Source organism: Apodemus sylvaticus, chromosome 20 (assembly GCF_947179515.1).
Source record: "Apodemus sylvaticus chromosome 20, mApoSyl1.1, whole genome shotgun sequence".
In the NCBI taxonomy this organism is placed as follows: domain Eukaryota; kingdom Metazoa; phylum Chordata; class Mammalia; order Rodentia; family Muridae; genus Apodemus; species Apodemus sylvaticus.
In genome coordinates, this window is record NC_067491.1 from 40,482,164 (window position 1) to 40,507,909 (window position 25,746).

The following is a 25,746-nucleotide window of genomic DNA, read 5'->3' on the forward strand; positions in this document are numbered from 1 at the left end:
TCTAAGACAGTCGAGGCTACATAGACCCTGTCCCACACTCCCCCCATACTCCCCCCAAAAAAGAAGAAAGAAACCACATTCTAGCACCAAATCACAATAAATTAAAAAGAATAGTAATCAATCAATCATACAGTGTTGGTTCTTAATTTCAGGAAGGAATTATACAAATAATCAACAAGAGAAAGATAGCTGGACAATTTGGAAATTAAGCACACTTCTAAATAAAATGTAGGTAAGCGAGTCTGGAAGATACATCATTCTCAGAAAATTAAACATACTCATTATAAGATATACCCATCATTCCCTCTATTTAATCATATGATTAAAATCACACTTCATTTAAAAAAAAAAACCTGTACATACATCTTTATAGCACTTTTATTTTTAATTGCCAAAATCAGGAAGTAAATAAGGATATTCTTCCATAAGTGAATGGATAAAATGTAGCTTCAACACACAAATTCAGCACTTAATAAGGAATAAGCTAGCAAGCTATAAGAAAAAAAAATGGAGAAAGCCTAAGTGCATATTGCTAAGTGAAACTGACCCAGTCTGAAGAGTTTCTGTGAAGTTCCAACTATTTAACATTCAGGGAGTAGAGTCACGATCAGTAGTTGTCAAGAGTGAGAACGGACTGGGAGTATGCAGAAGAATTTTAAAGTAGTAAAACTTGCCTATGATACTACGATGGCTGATACATACTTATAAACAATTGACAAAATGTACAGAACACTATCACAACAAGAGCGAACCTTACTGTAAATGTAGGACTTTGGATAGCAATGATGTGCCAAGGTAGGCTTATTTAGTTGCACTGCCAATAGAAGTTGTATTTGTTGGAAGATGAAGTATGTGGAAAACTTGTACTTGTAATTAATTTACTATTTACCAAAAACATCTGTAAAAAAATAGTTTAGTGAGCTAGCCATGGTGGCACACACCTTTAACTCCAGCACACAGGAGAAGACAGGCAGATCTCTAGGAGTTTGAAGCAAGTCTGATCAACATGAGTTCCAGGCCAGCCAGGAGTATATATTGAGAACCTGCATTTAAATAAATAGCTAAATAATAATGTTTAAAGACAGCTTAATAAAAGAGAAGTGGGATAAGGAATATATGACAGAAATCATGCGTAGTCCAGGAGCCTAAAATACTTTCTATTTCTTAATTCTTTATAATAAAAGGCTCCCAAATTCTTCTCTAGTATGAACATTAAAAGTGCTATATGGAAAATTTTAAAGAACTTATCTAAAACAGGGTTTTACAACTTCAGCATTACTGCTATAAAAAAGAATACAATTTTTGGTTGCTGGGGACTATGCTGCTTATCTATATAGCATTTAGCAGCATTCTCATCTCCACCTACTGATATCTACCAGTACCTGGCTGAGTTGTGAAAGGCAAACACCTATACATATCGCTATGTACAGTCTACGCTTCCACCCCTGACCCCCACGCATTAACAATGAATGGCCTAAGAGGAGAAGGAGAAAACCAGAGATTGTGAAACAGCAGAGTTAAACCAATTTCACTAACATATGCAGAATAATGTTTGAAATAAAGACAATTTTTAAAAATTATATATAATTTAACCATATGTTCCTTTATATGAACCTTTTTGTTTAACCATAAGGGCAAAGAAGAGTTGAAAGGAAAAGGGGAAAATATTGCAAAATTATTAATTTCGATTAATTGTAATTAAAAGACAGATGATAAATCTATATTACCAGGTAACATCAATTTTTAAATCCCCTCCCTCCAAAAACAAAAGAAAACAAAACATCGCACGAGAAATAATGAGGGCCATCCAAAATGATAAGGGTTAAATGCACCAGAAAGAGGTAATCATTTTAAATTTAAATATGCTTATTATGGCCACTAAATACATAAGCAGAGCTTGTCAGAGCCATACGGAAAAACTGACAAATTTATAGTCTAAGGGAAAAAAATGTAACCAAAATTCTTGGTGAATAACAGATCAAGCACATTCTTCAGATTGTTTTCTGTTCGGATGGGGAAATGTAGGGATAGTTATTATGTGCATATGTTGAATTTTATATTTAAAAAACTAACAAACCCTTTCCTAAGGTAGTTGTGCCATTTTCTATTCAACCAACAGCATATGAGAGCAAGTTCTGCTTCCTTACACTTTTGCCAACAGTTGGGGCTGCAAATCTAATTTTAGCCATTTTAGGGAGTATAAAGCATTATCTATCTCATTGTAGTTTTAATCTGAAGTTCCTTTAAGTACTTTTTTACATATTTAATAGCCTATCATAAATCTCTTAAATCTATGAAAGGATCTTTGTTTTAAGAACAAAGCAAAAAATAAATGGTAAAATGAGCACTAGCTAAGTATATTTTAGGAGGTAAAACCCCAAATTTAAAATTTCTCAGTACATTAATGACATACATAAGCACACATTTCCCATTCATTTGCAAGTACTAACTTCACTTCCAAGAAAGCCTTTCTCATCACTCTATCTGATCTAGTGAAGTCACTATAAAGCAGTAGAGTGAGTCAGGAATCCCTGCATGCAGCAGGCTGAGGCAGAAGGAACATCATCATCTCCATGAGTCCAGGCTGGAAGCCAGCCCAAGCAACACACTGAAACTCTCTCAAGAGAAGAAAATACAAAAGGTAAGTGATGTATTACTTCTTCAGTAAAATACTAACTCTACCAAATATATTTAATTTTATGAATACTAGATTATTAGTAGATATAACATGTAGTTTCACTTTGTCCATGGCAAGGAACATCTATCTATCTATCTATCTATCTATCTATCTATCTATCTATGTATCCTCTCAACACCTACAACAACCAGAAGTCTATATTAAGATGGTAAAACCACAAAGTAAACAAATGGTACGGCCACCCATTCAATGTCAATTTAGTCTCAATTAATTTTTCTCATCTATATTCTGAACCTGTTGCTTCCAGACTATTTGTGAACTGAATGCTAGTTCCCCAAAAGTTATCTAATGTCTGGATGCTATGAATATGTAATTAAATATTCAAACAGGATAAAATAACCCTAGATTATATGGGTAGATCTTAAATATAATCATATTCATTCATTCATTCATTCATTCATTCATGGCAAGGTTTCTCCAATAGACCAGAGATCTGCCTGCTTCTGCCTGCTTCTGCCTCCCTAGTGCTAGGATTAAAGATATGTGCCACCACTGCCAGGCATCGTGTACCTTTTGAGAGAGAGAGTTTGAGGCTGCAGAAGATGAAACAAAGGTTAGTCATATAACAAGAAATGTCTGGAGCCATAAAAGCTGAAAGATGCAAAGAAAAGATTCTCGCCTAGGGTTCTGGCAACAATCTCATTTCATAGGTCTTGTCTCTAAAACCAAAAAGGAATAAAATCTGGAGTATTTTTAATAGAGTAATTTGCATAACAAGTACAAGTAAGTTGTGACCACTTTAGTTGGCTGCATGAACCTGGGAGAGTAAAGCCTATAACTGTGGCTTACTAAAGTCTCATGCGATAGCCATCTTCAGTGAAGACATCAGACAGTCTATATTCTGAGGGTTACACAAAGTCATTAGGAGCAAAGTTCAGTTGAGTTGTATACAAGCTGTATATGGTCACAAGGGCCAGGTCACGTGAGTTTAGGCTGTACACAATCACAAGAACAAGTCATATTTGGAAACATCGTTCTGAATACTAGATAAGATGATAGATAAACCCACTCCTATTTATGACACCTGGGAGGAAAGCAGAAGCACATTCCAAGAGCAACCTATGTTATGGTGGGTCAGAGGTTACAAAACTTTCTTGTTTACTTGGAGTTTTCTTGCAAGCTCTCAGACTCTCCTCACACAGCTTTATTCATGGACTGTGTTCCAACACAGATCACTAAAACACCAACTTCCTATTAATTTCTAACTTTTTTTATCAAAACTAAAAATCTGTACTATAATTTTAAATTGATTAGTCATATATCTTTAATTTCAACCAGTAACTCAGATACCTGTCCATTTATTAGACACTCAAAACAGACACACATGCATGCACAGTCATCTATAATAAAGAGTTTACCAGCTAAATATATCCATAATGCAAATGTTTGAAGTACATAATTCAGAAGCTGGAGAGAGGGCCTAGCAGTTAAGATCACACACTGCAAGTTGTTTTTATAGAAGACTCAGATTCAGCTTCCAGCCCTCACATGATGGCTAACAATCATGTCCAACTCCAGCTCTAGGAAACCCAGTGCCCTCTTCTGGCCACTGCAGGCAACACACTCATAGTTCACAATACATACATGCAGGCAACATTCATACACATAAGATTAAAAATTTTTTAAAGATTCTTTTAAAATAAACATATAATTTAAGCTATAACCAGAAAAAGTAAAGCCTCTTAGTGAGCCTCTTAGTGATGTAGTCTCTACAGGATGTCTCTGAAAGGACGGCAGTTCTACTCGTACCAGCTTCTAACCAAACACTTCCTGTCCCTTCTTTACAACTATATCAATGACATAAACGAGGACCACACACACACATCCTTGTGACTGTCCCCAGATCTATAAACCTACATATTACATCTTCTCCTATACAGGCATTCAATTTTTTAAAGCAGTGAATAAAATAGTACAATGTCTGCCCAAAAGTGTGGCAATTCAAGACATTCAAAAAGCACAGCTGCTGATGCTCATGGAAAGCTTCCAAACACATTTCATTAAAAAGCACATGCTCTATGCCTTTGAAAATTTCAAAACAATACTTTAAATATTTCATTCCCCCAAAGTGAATGTTGTTTTTGTTGTTTTTCAAAATATTAAAAAGTCTAGTGATAACCTTCATCAGGCATTTACTTCACTTATAAACAGAAATTAGAAATTTATTCAAAATCCAAAGACAACTGTGCACTAGGCACTCTACAGGCTGTTGGCTAGCCATCCAATGTTTTGTAAAGTGAATAAATGTCACATTTTGACACTTTGCCAGAACCTGAAGTGCAGCTGGGAGCAGACCCTTCAGAGCCCTGGCAACATTCCAAGCTCAATAATTATGATTTAGAGAAAAACAGGGGAAGTCAGGGAAAGAGGAAAGGAAGAAGATATGTATTTGAGTGGTTAGCAATCACCCACCAAACACTAAATTACAATGTTATTATTTTCTTACAATCACACTTTCTACTGCTGTACAACTTAACTCTGGTAAGATACTGTAACCAGCTAATTTCAAAAACTTATTTGTAATAAATTATAAATCTAACATTGTGATTTAAAATGCAAAGATAACTCTTAACAAAAACACACTTCATGTCATGGTTTCTCAGTATCGGCTCTGTGACATACGACATGGGAAATTATGAGCCAGCAGTACCTTTGGTGTGTGTGTTATAGTCCTGTCTGTCAGAGTCACGCCACATGACTCATACACACAATGTTATCCAATGATCCAACGTATCCTGAAATACATTCTTTAAATAAATCCTAATGTAATATTACCGGAGCTATACAACACAGCTTGAAAACTTTACAATGAAAATTTATATTTGTACTGAAATTGACATAAACATCTTTTAGAATTATCAAATATTTTAAAAACTAGATAGCCATAAATGAGGTAAAAGTCATCTTCAATAGAAAGGTGAACTAAAACAAAAACTGTTTACCTTTTTCAGAACACATTAATCAAGCAGTCCTTAGTTCATGACACCACCACAGGAACCGACTGGTCTTGTAACAAAAGCTTGAGGGATATACCAATGCAGACTGTCAACTCTAGCCAGCTCCTCAGAAGGGCGGGCCATGGTCGCAAGACTACAGATCACTTCTTAAGTGCTTATTTTATGCCAGACATTTTGTTGGGTAAAGATAAATTAAAAGAGCACCTAGTCCTCAAAGAAGCAACAGTGGTCAGTGAAACAAACATGTTAGCTCCAGTTTAGATGTTAAATGTCCCCAAAAGGTGACTGTGGTAAAGGACCTTCCAGGGCAGAAGTACTGAGAGGTACAAAGTCCTTTGTTCAGTTCTACGCCATGTGGCTGGAACACAAAGACTACCTACTGTCCCTTCATTCCTTGGGTCATCTGGGGCATCTGCTACAGAGAATTAGACAATTCCAGGCCCTTCTCTCCTTGGCTTCTTAGACACAACACTTGCTATATCACCCACTACCCATCACTGTCATCGGACAAAGGTTCAAGTATATCTGCCCAACTGTAGCCTAGAAACTCCAAACTACAACCCAAAATAAAGCTTCTCTCTTTGAAAGCTAATTGTCTCTGGTTTGTTTGTTTGTCTGTTTTTAATCAAGACAGGAAGCTAACAAATATACACATCGAGGTTTCTTGCTTTGAGAAGACCCCCATGATGAAGGCAGCTTATGGCAGGGTTTACTGGGGCGGACGATTGCAGAGGGTGAGCCTATGACAATCCTGGCAGTGAGTATGGCAGCAGCCAGTAGGCACAAACTGAAACCGTAGCTGTGAGCTCACAGCCTTACCCAAAAGTAGAAGGCAAAGAAAGCTACATGGGAATGGTGAGGGCTTTTCAAACCTCGCAGCCCCAGCAACTCACCTCTTCAACAAGACCATTCCTCCTAACTTCCCCAAACAGTTCCACTAACTGGGGACCATGTATTTAAACATATGAGGGTCTTGGGGGGCCATTCTCATTCAAACCATCAAAACACATTAACAGCAACTGCAGACTAACCAAGATGAAAGAAAATATACCATCAAATCAGCTTTGGACTGTTAAAAACCACCATTTGCATATGTTGACTTTTCAAAACATTAATTCAGAAAGCCTTAAAATAATAAACATATGTGTAGGTAGTATGAGGGTAGAGAGGGAAGAACCATATTTATCGAAGACACCTCCCAAAAATAATTCACAACTAAAACCAAGGTAGAAATGAAAAAAAAATCAAGGTACAAAACACAGAAATGAAAGAGATAAACATCAGTGTGGCTGGTGCCAGGACAGGTAGGGCAAAGCCATATGGATTATGTGCAAAGAATCACATATTACTGTCGATTATTAGAGAGTCACTAGAAGACTTTAAGCTGCAGATAGATGAGGGTAAATTCAGATTTGTACTCCAGAAAAAAATAATTAGGAAAGAAATTTCCACATGTGGAAGTCTTTCCAAATTAAGGAACCAGAAGGAATAAAAGAGAAAGAACACAAATGTACAGAAAAATGATGAGGGCCTGACCTGTGATAACATGAAGAAGCAGTTCAGAAAATAGTCTCATATATGGAGACAGAGGGAAAGGAGCTAACAGAAATTGACACCCTTTTCCTCAAACATAATAAAATCTCATTTTAATGTTAAGAGACTAAGTGAAAACTTAAGGGTCCTTTGGAAAGTCAGTTGTGTCATGCAGTGTTTTGCTGAAGCAGACACATGGAGGAATGTTTTGCTGAAGCAGACACAGGTGAAAGGATGTTTTGCTAAAGCAAGCACATGAAAGAACATGTGATAAAGGATTCTTCAATAATGATACACACATTACATGCACTGTTGAGCTCCATTTGTCATGACTCCATAGAAACACACCAAAAAACTTTTCAAGAGGTTCCTATGGCTTCTTGTCACTCCCACAGACGGGCCAATTGGCAGAGTGATGTCAGCTGATACAGACTCACATGGAGTTTTGCTAAGGCAAGACTTGTGGAGGACCCATGATATTTGGAGGGAGTATAAATAGGACTCAACAGGCAGTGACTGGGGCCTGGCTTGCTTGCATAGCTTTGCAACACTTCTTGGTCTCTGCTTCATTGAGAGAGGTGTGGCAATGAACTACTCCTGGCAACCATGCCAATTCGACTGAGGCCTTGCTGTCTCTGCTAGGTCCTGCCACTGCTGATGATTCGTGTTTGCTATCCCAATACTACCAAACTATACTGCTGGAATATTCGTGAAGTGTTTGCGAGTGGATCAAGCTGCCACTGCTGACCGGTGAACTAAACTGCTTCTTACCTGACAAAGCAGATAGGATTTGCTCCAAAGAACAATTTCTAAACAGGTCCACTTTCCCGGTATCCTAATAAACTTTCTTTTCCACTACCTCTGGTGGAGGTTAAAGCATTTAAGAACCATCATTAAAAGTAGGTCATTGAAAAACTTAAGCCTACAAGAGATGGCATAGTTAGTAAAGCCTGCCCTCACATAAAAAGCTGGGAGTGGTAGCATTTGCCAGTACTCTCAGACCTGGGGAGGCAGAGACAGGAGAATTCCTAGGACTTGCTGGCCAGCCTGTGAATCAATGAGCTCCACGCTGTGAGACTCTGCTTCAAAAACTAAGGTAGACGCTACCTGATGTCAGTCTAACCTCCAGACAGACGTGCAGACACATGCGTACAGACTGCATGGACAGGCAGACAAGACAGACAGACAGACAGACAGACACACACACACACACACACACACACACACACACACACACGCCTACTCAACACACAAATAAAAAAATACTAAAAATCAGGCATAATAAGTTCTGCAAAAGCATTTTGGTTAACTGTAAATAACACCACAGTAAAATACTCAGAATCCACCTTTCTTCCAAAGGAATTTCATAGGAAGAAAGGTGAACTCTAAAGCTGGCTCTGTCAGGAAAAAGGATTTGAAAATGTGGATTTTGGTCCTTAACTGTCCACCTGCTGCTGTTTCTCCTTATTCTTTCCTTCAAACAAACCATCTCTATAGCAACACTCTTCAGAAATTTGTGGGTGGAAAGCATATGTTTGTGCAAAAATGTAACAACCCAAGAACATGATCTACTTTATTCTTCCTTTTCTTACAAAAAAAAAAAAAAAAACCCACACATGTATATATCTTAAAATCTAAAAGGTAATAGATTTAAAAAATATTTTTTAAAACAAAGAAATAAAAAATTGTACAATTGATGTTACACGTGTTTACAAGGAAATTTTTTTATATGTTACAATGACACCTTGTGGTAAAACTTTTCAAATTAAACAAATTTTACAACAGAAATACATAAGGATGGTTTAGAAAATAAGCAATAATACCAAGACCATAGAACTGAGGTGGTTTGGCCATATACAATAGCCTTTTGGAAACTTGAAAGGCAAAAGTTCTAAAGAAGTCGTAATATGAAGTAAACAGAGCAAGTACTTTATAACACTATAAATGCAAAACTCTGCACTTGACAATGCAGAATTAAATTTTTTAAATGATGCAAAAAATCATTTTTATAATTCTGGCCAAAAATTCTAACATTAGTAATATCTTTACATTAACATAGTAACATATTAAAAACACTGTGTCTTTAAAATATGAAAGCATTTCAATCTTGTTTGAACCAATAATTAAGAGGGTAATTTACATGATCGTTCATGCAGTATTTACGGTTTTAAAATAGACTAAGGGGCTGGGCATGGTGGCATAACACCTTTAATCCCAATACTCCAGAGGCACAGACAGGTAGATCTGAGTTCAAAGCCAGCCTGGTCTGCATAATGAGACCTAGCTTCAAAGACCAAAAATAAAAATAAAATATGCTAAGTACTAGGAGGCAAAAACTTATTTAATTTTTGTATGCACACATTTTATCAATGTTTTAAATTTTCTCTTCTTTCTGCAGCTGTATGTCACAATCAGCTCCCATTTCTCTGACCCATCTCTCTCTCTCTCTCTCTCTCTCTCTCTCTCTCTCTCTCTCTCTCTCTCTCTCTCTCTCTCTCCCTGTCTCTCTCTCTCTCTCATGTTTTCCCTCACCTCACTCACCACGCCAAGGATCTCATCCATAGTACCATCCCCATAAGAAAAGCTCAACCACCCCTCAGAGCTCATTCCTGCCTGTTTGAGTCACAAGTATACACCCAAGCTCCTAAATGTCTCTTTAGTACATGCCTCCAGCTCAATTCACATGGTCCATCTACAAAGGAAGCTTAATGATGGAACTCGGTAACTCACTACTGCAAAATCCTGTACTTTGACACTAGGAAACAGCAGAAGGCAAGAGGTATATGACTCACTCCTGTTTTTCCCACACTCTCTGGGATTGTGGTTTGAAAGAGAAATGTCTCCATGACCTTGGGTATCCCATCCATTGGTTCACAGTGGGTGGTGCTGTTTGGAAAGGCTTAGGTGATATAGTCCTGTAAGTGGGTCCTCGTAAGACCGCATTCAGCAGGGAGCCTGCCTATTCCTGGATGGAAGAATGAGGAGGCAGGCGTCAAGAAGACCCTGAGCTAACTAACCTTGCTAAGTCCCTCCTGGTTCCAGCCTTTAGAATAGACCTTGTCCCTCAACCACACTTCTGCTTAACTCCATAAACATATGGTTTCCCTGTTTAATTTCACTCTTCATTTCTCAAGGTTCCATGCCACAGAAAAGGTGCATTGGGCTTGGGGGCTACAGCTTAGTGCTGCACTTCTTGCCTACCATGTATGAAGCTCTAGGTTCAATTCCATAGAATCATAAAAGGGCAAATCTGAATGTTCTTGACTTATTATGGTCCCTTTTGGTATGGAGGGAAGGTCTCTGTCATGAACCTAGAATGAATAAAAAAAGAAAATTTGCTCCCCATCAACTCACTACCTTCAAATTTTCTGTTAAAAATCAGTCTCTCATTTTGTAGCACATAACTTATCCTCAACTCCTATTTGCAGCAAAGTATCACTACTGCTGATTCCTCTTCATCTGGTGATTTTTGAAAGTATCCACCCTTTCCTTAAGTACAGGGCGCATGTGTACAGCCAGCAGTTTGTTCCTGCCTTCCACTTTGTGGCAAGGCCTCCCTCTCCAGTTTCTGCTTTTGCACTGTGCACCCTGGCTAATCTATCTAGTCTGCAGTGTCCGGGCAATCCTCACGTGCACCCTTCATTTCCCATAGGAGTGAGTGAGTGCTGGGACTGCAGATGCCCACCACAGCCAACTTTTCATGTGAGTTCCAGGATCACACTCTGGTGGTCAGGCTTGGATGTCCAATACTTGTACCTGCTAAGTCATCTTGCCAGACCTCATCTATTGATCTGATCATCCTTTTCATAATGCTGCCTGCCACACTTCCAAACAAATAAAATACTTTACACCTAGCAATTTTTTTTTAAAAGACATCGTAGTGGGAACAGAAAGCTCCAAGTTCCGCCATGGAAAGCTCATCCATAGAGAGGTCAAGAAAGACCCCCAGGATTCCCTCAGTTTCCCCAGGTGATCTCTGTGGATGTATTTATAAGTACCCCATTTGATGATGTTCTAGATCTGATACCTGTTGTGTTTGGAAGCCGTGGCAAAGGGGAAGGTCTGCTCTGCCCATGTACTCAACCATGGCCTTCCTGTCAGTTTCTAGTGTATGATTGTAGGTCCCCAATTTAATGCTGTTCCCTTCGGTTTGATCTGTGGATCAGGCTACTCCAGTCACCTCTGTGGGACACTGAGTGCCCATTGGATGTCTTACTACCTATCTGCTCATTCTCTCTAATAATTGCTATTTATTCTTTAACTTTTGTTTGATATGTAACTTAAACTCATTCACACAAAAAAATGGACTCAAAATAAAGTTTGTTTTTTTTTTACCTATAACACCAAAATATAATCCTATATGAATTCACTATATAGTGAATGAGAAAAAACTATCTTTAGAAACAATGGGAATGGCTCCTTAAGAGATGACAACAGAAGTTGGTCTCTAGTCTCACCACATATTCACATACATGCACACATGAACACACACACACACACATGTGCACATGCATACATGAACACTTATCCTATTCTTACTATATAATCCTGCCCATACATTTATAGGTATTCACACTTAAGAAATGAAAGCATACATTCCTATAAAAAAAATTACACAACTGTTTAGAACAGTTTTGAGAGTTAAATACAAATCCATCATGAGGTGACTAGACAAACAAATTGTATTATTTGTATAATGGGATATCATTCAGGAAAATAAGTGCATAAATGTCAAAATAATTATGCAGTAAAAACATATTCAGATAAAAATAGGATAACATGTTATATTTATATAAAAATCCAAGAAACATATGTAAAAGCAACAAAGAAACCGAGCCCATGATTTTGAGATGGAACGAGGAGGGGAAGGTTACACAGGCAGGCCTGGAAGGGAAAGAGGAAAAAAGAAGGAGATAGCGTGACTATATTTTAATTTTTAAAAAAATTACAAAAGAAACAAATGCAAGAAACACAATCCAACTGATAGTTGAGAAAAATCAAGACACTAACTCAACACATATTTTAAGTAACTAATAAATATCTAACACTGTTGAAAGAATCAGGAGTGATATAAAGTAAGTACAGAGAAGAAAAGAATTTCAGTCATAGCTACACAGCTTTCCTACTTCCAACATAATGGAATAAAGCTACAAATCCTTTACACAAAAGCAGCCAAAGCCCAGCCATTTCAGTGTCTGGAACCCAACCAAAGGCTTACCACACAGTCTGACTAGTCAATCATGAAAACAACTGGTATGGATCAGTCCACAGTATTCTTCCATGTGACTGTTCCCACTGCCGTTCACTGACACATCAGTGAAGGAGTTCAGACTATGAACAGTCAAAACACTTGCAGCGTTATTTGAAGGTAATCTGTTTTTTGATGCATCGTCAATTAATGTGGAGATCTCTGTGTCAAGCAGAGATGGACAGTAGTTCCCACAGCCTCTTTAGGGCAAGCAAAGAACCAACTAGAGATTTTACAAAGGTCTAGAAAATGAAGAGAACCACAGGGATTTGATAAACTGTCCACTAACCCAGACAGACCAAAAACTACAGACATGTAGACCAGAGCAGGCACATGTCACCCACATATCCAGAAGAGATAGAATCAAGAATACTAGTGAAAAATAAGGCCAAGACAGACTTGAAAATAGACTGTATTTAAGTGTACCCTTGCCATGCACAGGGCTACCCACAGGTCAGTTTGAACACACCAAGCTAATTCTTGTTTGAATACAAAGCTATACAGACACAAGAAACCAACCTTAAAAATAAATAGGCCAACATACAGTAGTGGAGTGTGTCATTTTACTTAAAGGCATTAAATTACATAAAGGAATGACTATAACACTGTATGGTTAGACTTATAATATGCATATCTATAATATATATGTATAACAATAGTATAAAAACAGTTATATCAGAGGGAAGTTGTACAATTTAACAGAATTTAGCTTTATTCTAAAACAGATTGCTATAATAAAATACATATTGTCACTTCTAGAAAAAACATTATTAAAATACAATAAAAAAAATTTTGAAAGGCACACTAAACAATATTCCAAACTTATTGAAAGGAAAATAAAAAACAAGACAAATAGAAAACTTGGGAAAATGGACTAACTCCACAATATCAACAACTGTGGTAAACATTAGTAATCTCCACTCCAAGGATAGAGAATGCTAAACCGATTTAGTTTTTCTACAACTATGTGTTGTTTATGAAATATTTCTCTGATTCAAAGACAGAAACAGGTTAAAAGAAATGGGACAAAAAAATGTAAGGCGAACAAATAGTAATCAGAAGAAAGCTAGAATAGCTATAGAAGACAAACAGAATATAAAACAAGAAATATTAGTAATACTAATTATATTCTATACTAATCATATTTAATGACAAAAGGATCAGTATACCTCATATGATGAATGTTTATTTGTCTAATAGAACCCCAACATATAAGAAAAGGAGAAATAAGACAATTAAAAAGACTGCAGTAAATGCCAAAGTAAGACAAAAACAATATTTAAGAATATAGGAGTTGACTGACCTTATTAATTACCATGATTATAACTGACATAATATTCCACCCAAAGACTATTCCACTAAAAAATATACAAATAAATTTTACGAGACTCTCACTACTGAATAGGGCTGGCTGAGAACTCATTATTCAGCTCCGCGTGTCTGCTGTTTGCCATCCTCTCACTTCAGTTTCCTAAGTGCTGGACCACAGGTGTGTTACCATACTCAGTATGCATCCTCAGTGAGCACACAGGAGCATTCTCCAGGATGTGCAATGTGCTGAACCACAAATGAGTTTAAGAGAGAAAACAGAGAGTGCTAGTCATGTAAGCAGGAGGACATGAGTTTGGACCCTAGCACCCACATAAAAAGCCAGGTGAATGATGAACATCTGTAATCCAGAAATGGAGGAATTCCTAGAGATTCCTGGACAGATAGTATACCCAAATTAGTGAACTCCCTGTTCAGTAAAAAAAAAAAAAAAATCTATCAAAAAAAATATGGCAGAGAGCTATTAAGGAAGACACTAGTCATCAATTTCTGACCTACACATACACAACATAAACACACACATAAGATCATAACAAGTTTGCCATCTGAGTACTACAAAGTAGCGCACAACAGTCAGAAATATGGGAGGGGGCTGGAGAGATGGCTTTGCAGTTAAGAGCACTGGCTGTTCTTCCAGAGAATCTGGCTTCGATCCCTAGCACCCACATGGCAGTTCACAAATGTCTCTAAGTCCAGTTCCAGAGATCAACACCCACACACAAATAAGCATATGCAGGTATAAAATAAAATAATTTTTTTAGAAAAAGAAAAATCAGCATGGGATTAAATTATTTTTTAAATCCTCAATTATTAGTAATCAACATACTTCTAAGACAGACATCAAAGGAAAAAAAATCCACAAGGTGAAAGGAAATGTCTTTTCTTTTTAAGACAAGGATTCTCTGTGTAGCCCTAGCTAGCCTAGAATACATAGAACTGGGTTGGCCTTAGACTCAGGCTGCTTCTGCTTCACAGGTGCTGAAATCTGAGGCATGCACACAGCCACAAGGTAAAAAATTTTGATATATTTTAGAGATTGTTGTTGTTATTGGAGAATGGGTCTCATGTAGCCCAGGTTGGCCTTCAGCTTGTTCTATATCCTAAGATATCCTTGAATTTGACCTTCTTGCCTCCACATCCCCCATGCTGAGATTACAGGTATGTACCGCCCCACAAAGCAGAAGACTGAACCCAGAGTTTTAGTCAAGTTAGCCAAGTACTCTACCAATTTAGCTATATCCCCAACCCTTATAATCATACTTCAAATAAATGATACAAAATATAGTATACCTCAAAAGGTACATAATGAAGCTAACAGTATTTAGACTGAAATACACAGGGGTGAAGATCTCACTAAAAGACAAGTTATCTCCCACCCACACATGTCCACACCCTTGACACACTCACACATCACATTAGAGGTAAGGGGGAGGGAGGGCACACACAAACCTGTTATACCAGCACCTATAATCCCACTTCTCAGGACAATTACAAACTGAAGGCCACCCTGCACAATTAGCTGAAAGTCTACCTTAAATATCTACACGTGTGGTTCAGTGATAGAGCTCATGCAAAGTCTTAACTGATTACCAAGGAATGTTTTCAAAGACTAGAGCTGAGGTATATCTATGAAGAAATAGTTTAGTGTTTAAGAACACCTATTGTTCTTGCCAAGGCCCTGGGTTTGGTTCCCAGCACCCACATGGCAGCTCATCTTTACTCCAGTTCCAGGATCTCCAAAACTTTCTTCTAGCTTCCATGGACATCAGGCATGCACATGGTACACATGTAATCACAACAGTCATATCCAAGTGTTATGCCCAGATTGCAAGACGCCAAAGGCCACCAGAACTCAACTCCTATGTAATTCACACAAGGGTTTATTCTTGAGCTCGAGACACAAACCTTCCCTGACGCAGCAGGTTAGGGGGGTGACCAGGAGGTCTAGAAGAAGGGGTTTTTAAAGAAAAAAAAAACACAAGTGTTATTTTCCAAGCCTTGGCATTACATGATTGGGTCAGAGGTTTATGGGGAGGCTCAGGCCCACAGATGGCATCTGCTCGTGAGCAATGTTAATTAACTGCGACTTTGGGAGAGGATGGATCAGTACCCTTTGCACTTAGCATCTCCTGGCTGCAGAAAAGAATGCAGTAGGCCTGTGACTCCCAGCAGCTGCAGCTGACCAGATGTGTTTCACCCTGGGACCTGGTCCTGCTAAAGCCTGTTTCTCACTTAGGTCTCTCACAAGAAGTAAAACTTTTAAAGAGGTGGGTACTGGGGCTGGAGGGATGACTGAGCAGTTGAGATTGCTGGCTTTCCTTCCAGGTTTTGAGTTCAATTCCCAGCATGCATATGGCAGCTCACAACTGTCTATAACCACAGTCCCAGGGGATCCAATGCCCCATCCTAGTGTGCACACACTAAACACCCATATACATAAAATATATAAATAAGTAAACCTTTTTCCAAGTTGATTATTTTAAATGACAAATTGATAATAAAATACAAGATATACAAATTACCAAAATCAAGAAAGTTAAAGAAAATGTACCAATGTCACTAATTTGGGAGGTTATATATTTATTTTTAACTATGTCTATGTGTGAGTATGTGTACACAAGTGCAGGTCCCCAAGGCGGCACTAGATTCCCAGTGACAGCTACTGACCTGACATGGGTGGTTGGAACCAAACTCCAATCCTCTGAAACAACAGCAGTCTCTCTTAACCCAATGCCATCTCTTCAGTCTCAAGAGGTTTTATTTAAGGTTTTATTAAGGGGGAGAGAAGGCAAAAGGGGAGGGGGAGAGGAGAAAAATGAAATTATACAGTCAACAAATTTAGACAACTTACATAAACTTAATTCCTCAATAGTCAAATTTTAAAACTCTGAAAACTAAAAAGAAAATCTAACTACACCTACACCAAGTGAAAAGACTGAATAATTTTAAAGCTCCCCACTGTTTAGTTTCAAATCCTGAACAAGGAGGCTGATATACCTATTTAACATATCAAGCAGACCTGGCCTCTAGGTTCTCCCCCCATCCTTCAGTCCCTACCCCTTACTGACTGAATGACATTCCCTGAACTCTACCCTGAACAGTCTAGCCCAGATGTTGGACTGTCTGTCCCTATGAGGCTCTTAGTTATAATCCAGACATTTTGCTTACCCTCCCTCTTTTGCTCCTTTGTACCTTTGGCCTCCTGGCTGCTATACTTGGTCTTCTCCCCTGCCCCCCCTCCCACCTTAGTTCTGGGTCATGCATGATTCTGCAGATATGTCTGCTTCTGCCTATGCTCTCCCACACATCTATAACAAATTTTCTCCTCCACCACACCTAGAAGCAGCCATGCTCTTTCTTTTCCTTTTTATTCACCCACAAAGAAAACCTGGACCCATATAGTTTTACTGGTAAGACCTACCAAATATGCAAAGAAGTATTAGAGTTCCTTTGGAAAGTATTCAGAGAAAATAAGAGAGAAAAAGTATTCTAAATATGATGTTACCCTAAAACCAAAGCCAGGTAAAAACTATCAAGAAATCAACAGACCCAATATCCCTCATAAACACAGATGCAAAATTCCTTAACAAAATGAATACAAACTATATTCAACAATTAAAAGATCTTTTATTAGACCAATTTGGATTTATCCAGAAGTAGTAGTTTAATTTTCAAGTCAGTTAATAAACGATACTAAAGAATAAAAACTTTAAAACAGATGATCATTTCACTGGATGAAGGTGAAAAAAAAAACCCTCTGGGAAAAATCACACACACCCATCGACATTAAAAACCTTAAATAAGTACACCAAGAAGAGTCAGCAAATAAAAGTGCTTGTCACACAAACCTGTGAAAGGTTCCTTCTCCCTGGAAGTCACATAAAGGTGGAAAGAAAGAAACGGTTCCACAAAGGTGTCTTCTAAATTTCCACATTTGCACTGTGACAAGAGTGTGCACACTCACACATGTGTGTACATAAACAAACTATAAAACAACTTAAACTAAGAATAGAATGGAAATCCTTCAATTTGATAAAGTATCTATGGAAAAGTATGGGACTAAACTAGTTTAAACAGTGAAAATGTGTGTGTGTTTCCCTAAACAATAGAAACAATGCACTTGCAACATTTCTATGCAACATCTTATTGAAGAACCTGTACCATAAGTTAAGGCAAGTATGAGTGAATGAAGAACAGACTGGAGAGAAAGCTGTAATTCTTTTCATTCAGAGACTTGGTCCTCTACATAAAAACCATATGCAAGAGATGACCATATTTTTCTATACTAGCCATGAATTCTTTAGAAAAACTATAATGGACTGAGTGTAGTGGTGCATGACTTTAATCCCAAATATTCAAGATACCTCTTTGAGTTCAAGGACAGCATAGCCTATGGCAGTGGTTCCCAACCTTGCTCAGGCTGTGACCCTTTAATATAGTTCCTCACATTGTGGTGACCCCAACCATAAAATTATTTTCATTGCTATTTCATAACTTTAATTTTGCTGTTAAGAACTTTAATGTAAATATGGTCTTAGGAGACCTCTTCCCCCTTCATCTCCCCCTCCCCAAGGAGTTGGGACTACAGATTGAGAACCACTGATCAATGGAGTGCTCTAGGACACCCAGGACTACACAGAGACACTATCTCAAAATAAATAAATAAACAAGTAGGAAGGAAGAAAGGAAAAACCATAACAAAAGTGCACGGATTTTACACTAAAATTGAAAAAATGCTGAGAGAAATGAAAGATCTAATTAAGCTTACACACACTACATGCTAATAGATTAAGATTATACATACTACATGCTGATAGATTAAGATTCAGTTTCATTAAATTAGTGATTTTGTTTTCCTACAAAATCCTTTCAAACAAATCTCAGGGCCCTAATTTTTCTGTGGTAATAGAAAAAAACATGAAATGCTCTCAAGAGTATGGTATTAGAATAAGGATAGACATAATTATTAACAAAAAACTTAAACAGAATTCAAAGTTTAAAAATAAATATTTACATTGCTGTTTCTTCAATTGATATTTTTACAAAGATGTCAAGACAACTTAAAGAAAAAGAATAGTCTCTTAACAAATGATGCTAGGAAATATGACAGTCACATTAAAAAAAAAGAGGAAGAAAGCTTGAACCTTAATCTTATACATATATAATTATTTAAATATAGATCCTAGATGTAAATGAAAGAGAAAAAGAAAACCCACACAGAAAATCTTGGTAACCTAGGGATAGACTCCTCCAAAAAATTTTTTTATGTATAACAAAGAATAGTACACACATGAACACACAGAAATCAACTGACTTCATTGAAAACTTCTGCACTTCAATATATACTAGAAAAGATATAAAGCCATGCCACAAATATAAGAAACTCTTTGCAAATGATCTCTAATTCTTTTGATATCCAGAACATAAAAAGATTTTTTACAATAAAATATAGTATATGATATATATATATAATATATAATAATGCCATCTATTTAATATATTTAGTAATACATATATCTTAAAAAGGGAAACTTCAACATGTTCATTATAGAAAATGTGGAATATCATCCATGTAAAAAAAGCCAAGAATTTTGATCAATTTTTAATTAGATTTACATATATAACTATATATTAAGTTTATATGTATTTATTATATGTGAGAGCATTATGCCTGTATGTATGTGTACCGTGTGTATGCTGACCCTGACAGTCAGAAGAGGGCATCAGATCCCCTGGAACTGGAGTTATTAATGGTTGTAAACCATGTGGGTGCTGGAAATCAAAACCAGGTCCTCTACAGGAGTAATATATGCGTCATCTCTCCAACCCCTGATCGATCTTGAAAGATAAAGATTAGAAGTACGGAAGGAGAGAAAAGTCCATATATCATAAGAGTTTCTAACAGCAGAAAATAGAATAGAAAGCAGCATAACATTAATCATGGTATACCTTCTTTGAAACCATACAACTACTTAAGAACACTGTTTAGGAACATTTTCCACATAAAAACAGTAACATCAACAACAACAAAATTAAGTAACTTTTCTGAAAAGCTAAGTAGCTGGTAACTCTTCCCTCTGCTTTACTGCTAACCAGAGGCTTAATTTCTTCATTAGCACAATCGGATAGTGTCACAGTGTCAATATTTCTTGAGTAACAACTTCAATCAGTAGATACATGTGATAATGCACTTCTTTGGCTTCCAAGATCTGACACTATTTCTCCTTACTACTGTCTCATCTACACACTGCATGCAAGTTTTTAGTCCTATCAGTTATATCCAAGATCTTTACTACCATTATTGCTAGTGACTCCTGATTCCCTGTCTCCCAGAAACTTTTCTTCCATAGTATTCCCTGAGTTAACTTCCTCCAATCCAAGTTGAATATGTCTGTATTCCTCCTCAAGCTATACTTAACTAAATTATAGTGTATTCCGCTTGTAGATCTACATCAGGTCTCTTTCCTACACGCCCAAAAATATATTCACATTTATCCTTATACCATTTACTATGTTAAGTCACAAATTACTTCATCCATTTCCCCAGTAGACAATATGGTGCTTAAGATAGTAGAAAATAAGGCACTTAAGACAGTCCAGCCTTACTCTCCATTTCCCCAGTGTCTAATAAATTTTCAAATAACTGATTAAGCCAATTAACAACAAAAATATAAGTTGCATACAATTTTTCAAAGTCTTCGAAGAGTTATTTTTTCAAATGAGAAACAGACGAAGAAAGATTAAGGGACTTTTTCTATCTTTTCTATTGCTGTGATGAAACATTGACCAAAATAACTTGGCAAAGAGTTTGTTTCTTTGTTGTTTTCTGAAACAACCTCATTATATAGCTTTGGCTGGCCTGGAACTCAGTATGTAGACCAGACTAGCCTCAAACTCATACAGATCCACCTGCCTCTCTCCCCAGTGCTGGCAGTAAAGGGGAGAACCACCATACCAGCTGGTTTACTTCAGTATATATACTTCCAGGTAACAACAGTCCATCCTTGAGGAAGTCCGGCAAAAACTCAAGGCGGGAACTGAAGCAGAGAGATCTTGGAGGAACTCTGCTTACTGGCTTGCTTCTCCTGGCTTGCTCAGCAAATTTCAGGATCACCTGCCTCAGGGAAGCACCACCCTCAGTAGGCTGGGCCCTCCCATATCAATCACTAATCAAGAAAATGCCTTACAGGGCTTGCCTACAGCCCAATCTGATACAAGCAATTCCTCAATTGAGGTTCTCTCCTTCCAGGTGACTCTAGCGTGTGTTAAGTGGAGGGGGAAAAAGAAGCACCCGCTGAAGCTGGTCGCCTGGACCTGAGTCTCTTCTCACAAAACCACGATCTATGAAATTCTGTTTACTGGTCTAAGGCTTCCATGTAACTCTGGAAGTCACAAAAAAAGTATATTTCAACTTCACACCTTTAAAAGCTTATATTGTTTATATTTAACTAGTTTATATATATATATATATATATACACACATATATAAGCTAGTTAAATATAATATATATAATATATATAATAAATATAATATAAATATATGTATATTATATATATATATAAACTAGTTAAATATAAACAACATAAGCTGTAGAGAAGACTGATGTTAATAATAATTTTTCTACAGACTTTTAGTTGATCCAGTCTTTTCAGATATCCTTTATATGCACTATTATTCAAAACATTTATAACGCATCTCTGAAAAATAACGTACAAGAAGTTATGTCAGCACCCTAAAAAGTATATTCAAGGTCATACTGTGTGCTCTTTAATCCTGTGTCTGATTTATGTGATGTAGATAAGAGAGATGAACGTTAACACCAGCGCTAGGACTGTGCCTGAAATCCCTATAGTGTTCAATGGTTGCCATGTTTTATTGCAACCGGGTTACTGGGCAACAACTTAAAAGCTAGGCTGGCAAGATCACCTAACACTGAACCCAAGAAGATTTATAAAAATATCCAAATGTCCTACTTCACCTTCTTATAACTTCACTTAAAATCACTCTATGCTATAAGCATCAGACATGATTTACGGCAAGTTTATTAAAAATATCTACAATTTTAAAAGTCATACAGTACTTTTCAAAAAGGGAAAGGTCAGATTCTAGGTTCCTCCTAGCTCTAAATTTTAATTCTTAAAGTGCTTTAAAGTCATAATATACAGAAGCAACAATGGAGCATTTTCTAGCTTCCTTGGTTTCTCCTCCTAGAATATTGCTCAAACACAAAAGAAATAGCACTAGACTTGATGTGGCAGTTAGTAGTTATCTGTGATCCAGAAAGGGTAGACCTGCCAGAAGACAAGCAGGCGATGAACAGCAGATTGTAATTTAGGAGATTCGGATTGCGAACTTAGGAGAGTATTGACACGGTTTCATAAATTAAGTGTTGACCGAGCAAAATGTAGAATGTAGAATGGAAAAAAACGTGAAATGTGATGGAGAGAGACCAGGAGGATGCAAGAAAAAGAAAGGAAAGGAAGATTAAAGGGACTCACATTTTAAAACTAAAGTTCTTCTAGGGAAGAACCAGGAAACTGACCAAACTCACCAAGCACCAAGGGAGTAGAGCCAGAATTCCTGTGGGAGTTCTTAGTGATGCTAATGTCATGGGAAAGTCTCAAATAGTCATTCATACTTTCTAGGAACAAAACTTCCCTTTTGATTTCAGTGATTCCCCCACTCTTTAATTTCCCATCTTGTGATTTACTGCTATGTTCTGACTTCTACTATATTATTCTGCAGTTCAAATGAACATGTGTCAATCAAGAAACATACTTTCTTTCAACAATTTCTGTTTAAAAAAAAAAAGGCTATGCTCATGAAAAAGGTTAATCTGGTTAGGAAGACAAGACCAGTCTAAATATCAAATAAGTATGATTCACAAACACATACTGTAGAATTTCAAATGTCACAGTTAAACTTAACCTTACAGAAAAGGATTTATTTAAAAAACAAAAAAAGGGAAGAAATTGGGGCAGTGTAGAAAGAAATCAAGACTGATACAGGTGCGGGACAGTGGTGTGTGCCTTTAATCCCAGCACTTGGGAGGCTGAGGCAGGCGGATTTCTGAGTTCAGGCCAGCCTGGTCTACAGAGTGAGTTCCAGAACAGCCAGGGTTACAGAAAAACCTTGCCTCAGGAAGAAGAAGGAAAAAAAAAAAAAAAAAAGACTGATACAGGAAGAAGAAAACAGGTTTAAAGGATAATGGAAGGAAAAAATGGTTTGGTCAAAGGCCCTTTTTCCATAATAAAGTAAATAAGATCTTGGGAAGCCAAGGTGAGACAATTTTGAAGAAGTCACTATAGGTTAAGAAACTAGTTGCGATGAGGAGGAACTGGAGAGGGGGCTCAGCGGTTTAAAGAGCTGCTCCTCTCAGACACACAAGTCTCAGCACCTACATAGGTGGGCTCACGACTGCCAATAACTCCAGCACTGGACAATGGCTCAGTACATCAACCTCAGCATCTGAAGGACACAGTAAGTGAAAACTAAAATGAAAGCTAGAGATTTTTAGTAAGGGTGTACGAACCTGATGTTCCAATTCCTATTGCTATAGTTTGACTTTAAAGACATCATTTGTCACAGTTTCAAATCGATGTCATGGTGGCTTCAGAGGCACTGGGAAGACTGAGCCACAAGAATTGCCAGATGGTCAAAGTCAATGAGGAAGACATAGTGGGTCCCAGATCAGCGTGAGCAAAATTACAAGACTTAAACTTCAACTTAAAACAACAAATAAATAAGTAAATAATAAAAAGGCAAACAACAAAAAGATCATTTAAGCCAATCATTCTGGCTTGTGGTCCCAGTTATGTCCCAAGAAACTCCTTTTCCCAAAGTTTGACATTGAGGGGGAGAAAAAAAAAAAGCATTCCCTCAGGGACTTAAATCATTCTTCTTATCTCTGGCTAAAAGGACCCAAGGCTGTTCCATCAACCTAAGCCTGAGATGCTGGTCAGGATCTATGCTAGCCTCTAGGCCCCCTCTATCCCTACACACAAGCACCTGCTTCAGAGTCCTCCTGGCTGGCATACCCTCCCCAGCCCTCCCCTAAACCTCTCCAGCCCCTGAGCGTCCCTCCCTTTCCCCAGCTGGACTCTCTGGACTCTTGGTTCCACTTCACTCTCCACACCTGGGCCTCTTCTCCTCCTCCGTCCTTTCCTGCCCCCTCCCCCTCTCCTCCCATAGTCCGTCTATTCTGTTGACCACCATTCAGTCTAGACCCTTCTGGTTGCCTCTGCCTGTTCTCTCCTTTACATCTACAGTAAACCCTTCTCCTCAACCATACCTTGGAGTGGTTATAGCTTCATTTTCTTTCCGTCCTGGAATTCGGGAGGCTGCGGCAGAGAAATTGCCAGTTCAAAGTAAGCTAGCCCCTGTCTTAAATGCTTTCCCCACCAAACAGAACACTTAATAAAGTAAATTCATTTAAAAACTTAGGTTACCACTTGTTATATCATTAACGGTTCAACAAGTGTAGACCAAGGCTACTGCTAAACCAAGGCTTCAAAACTGTACTGTTTCCCAATCTCTCAATGTATGTAACTCTAAATTGCTATCGTCTTGTCATTTAAGAATATTAAATACAGCTTGATACTTTATCTCATTAGAAAAGAAATACTCAAAGAGAAATACCCAACGTACTCTGGGATAAGTAACAACCAAAAAGAACTCAAATCCATTTACAACTCTCCAAAGAGTCTTGTATGACAACAGAAAGCATTCTAATAGTTCTAAATAAAACTGGCTTGAAATCAAATCTGAACACAAAGGGGTACAAAGGTAACCACCTATAAACTAAAAGCATAAATTTGGAGAGCTCCAAACTCAGATTAACAGGCCACATTTACTTATGTTCTAGTTGAATATTAGACTTGTTTACTTAGGATGATGTTGCTTGGTAACAGAAGCACTGCTTTAACAACCTACACAGTTCTTTAGATCTCAGTTTAGTACTTTATACTAACTGCCCGAATATAAAATAAATTCACTACATATTAAAAAAAAAAAAACCGGAACAAATTCATCCTTATCCTCAGCATCTTTGAGACGAAAGTGGCCTGATAATTAGAAGGTAAGCAAAGACTACAAAGACTTAAAAGACACTTACATGCCCTTTAGGGCATTTTTAAAATGCCAAGGGTCCCTTTATCATAGTCAGAAACTGGACTAACAACTTGCCAAAGTACCGAGCCCAAACTACACTTCCCATATTTCAGGCCTTACCTCTGCAACATCTGCAAACATCACTGCTACAACTATCTTTGAGGACAAGGAAGAGGATGGCAGTGTTGCTTTTCCACCACAAATTAAACTGGGGGTGCTTTACATTAACCCCATTACTCCGCTGGCTACCGTGCCGCAGTGCACCAAAGGGGCGCCGAAAGGAGTTTCACGTGCTTAATAATAATAATAATAATAAAAAGACATGCATCCAGAACTCATCTCAGGGCCTGCCTTCCTAACACGCGCTTCCACTACTTCACCGGGAAACAAAACCCAGGGTTCAAGGGCGGGCGCGGAGGAGTGCTGCAGGATTCCAAGCCCAGCACGCCTAAAAAGAGAGGTGACTTACCAAACTCACACACGGTCCCTGCAGCCTGCCCCAGCACAGCAGCCGCGCTCGGCCCCGGGAGCCCCGGCACAGCTCCGACCACCGCCACCCACTCCGCTCTGCTCGCCCAGGCATTGGGGCCACGGGGTCCGGACGGTCCCACCGGTGGGCTGGGGTGTGGGCCCAGCCCGCCACGCCGCCTCGGGGCTGGAGGCGAGCGGACGAGCCGGGCTGTACGCGAGGGCACCCACGCCTGGGGAAGGTTGAGGTAGCCCGGGAAACTCAGAGGGCCGAGAGGGCGGCGGCTGCAAGCCCGGCTCCTCCTCCACAGCCCGGCCTCCTTAGCAGACACGCCGCCCCCTCAGCCCGCCGCCCGCCACTCCCGAGCGGACCACGTCCCGGAGCCAGGGCGGTGCACGAGGC

At 38.3% G+C, this 25,746-nt stretch overlaps 1 protein-coding gene across 3 annotated transcripts in view; it reads right to left on the minus strand.

Annotated features, from left to right (window-relative positions):
* Cep83 (centrosomal protein 83) overlaps nt 1-25,721 on the minus strand; it is a 108,296-nt gene extending 82,575 nt beyond the window's left edge. The window contains exons 1-2 of one of the 3 annotated variants that reach the window (XM_052165533.1): nt 25,345-25,721; nt 24,058-24,106 (exon numbers count right to left, since the gene is read on the minus strand). The gene's annotated coding sequence lies outside the window, so the exon portion shown is untranslated. Of the gene's footprint in view, nt 1-16,432; nt 16,452-24,057; nt 24,107-25,344 lie in introns of those variants that run through there. The other 2 variants (XM_052165532.1, XM_052165534.1) reach the window with 2 other exon arrangements.
* Nucleotides 25,722-25,746: the final 25 nt, after the last annotated feature.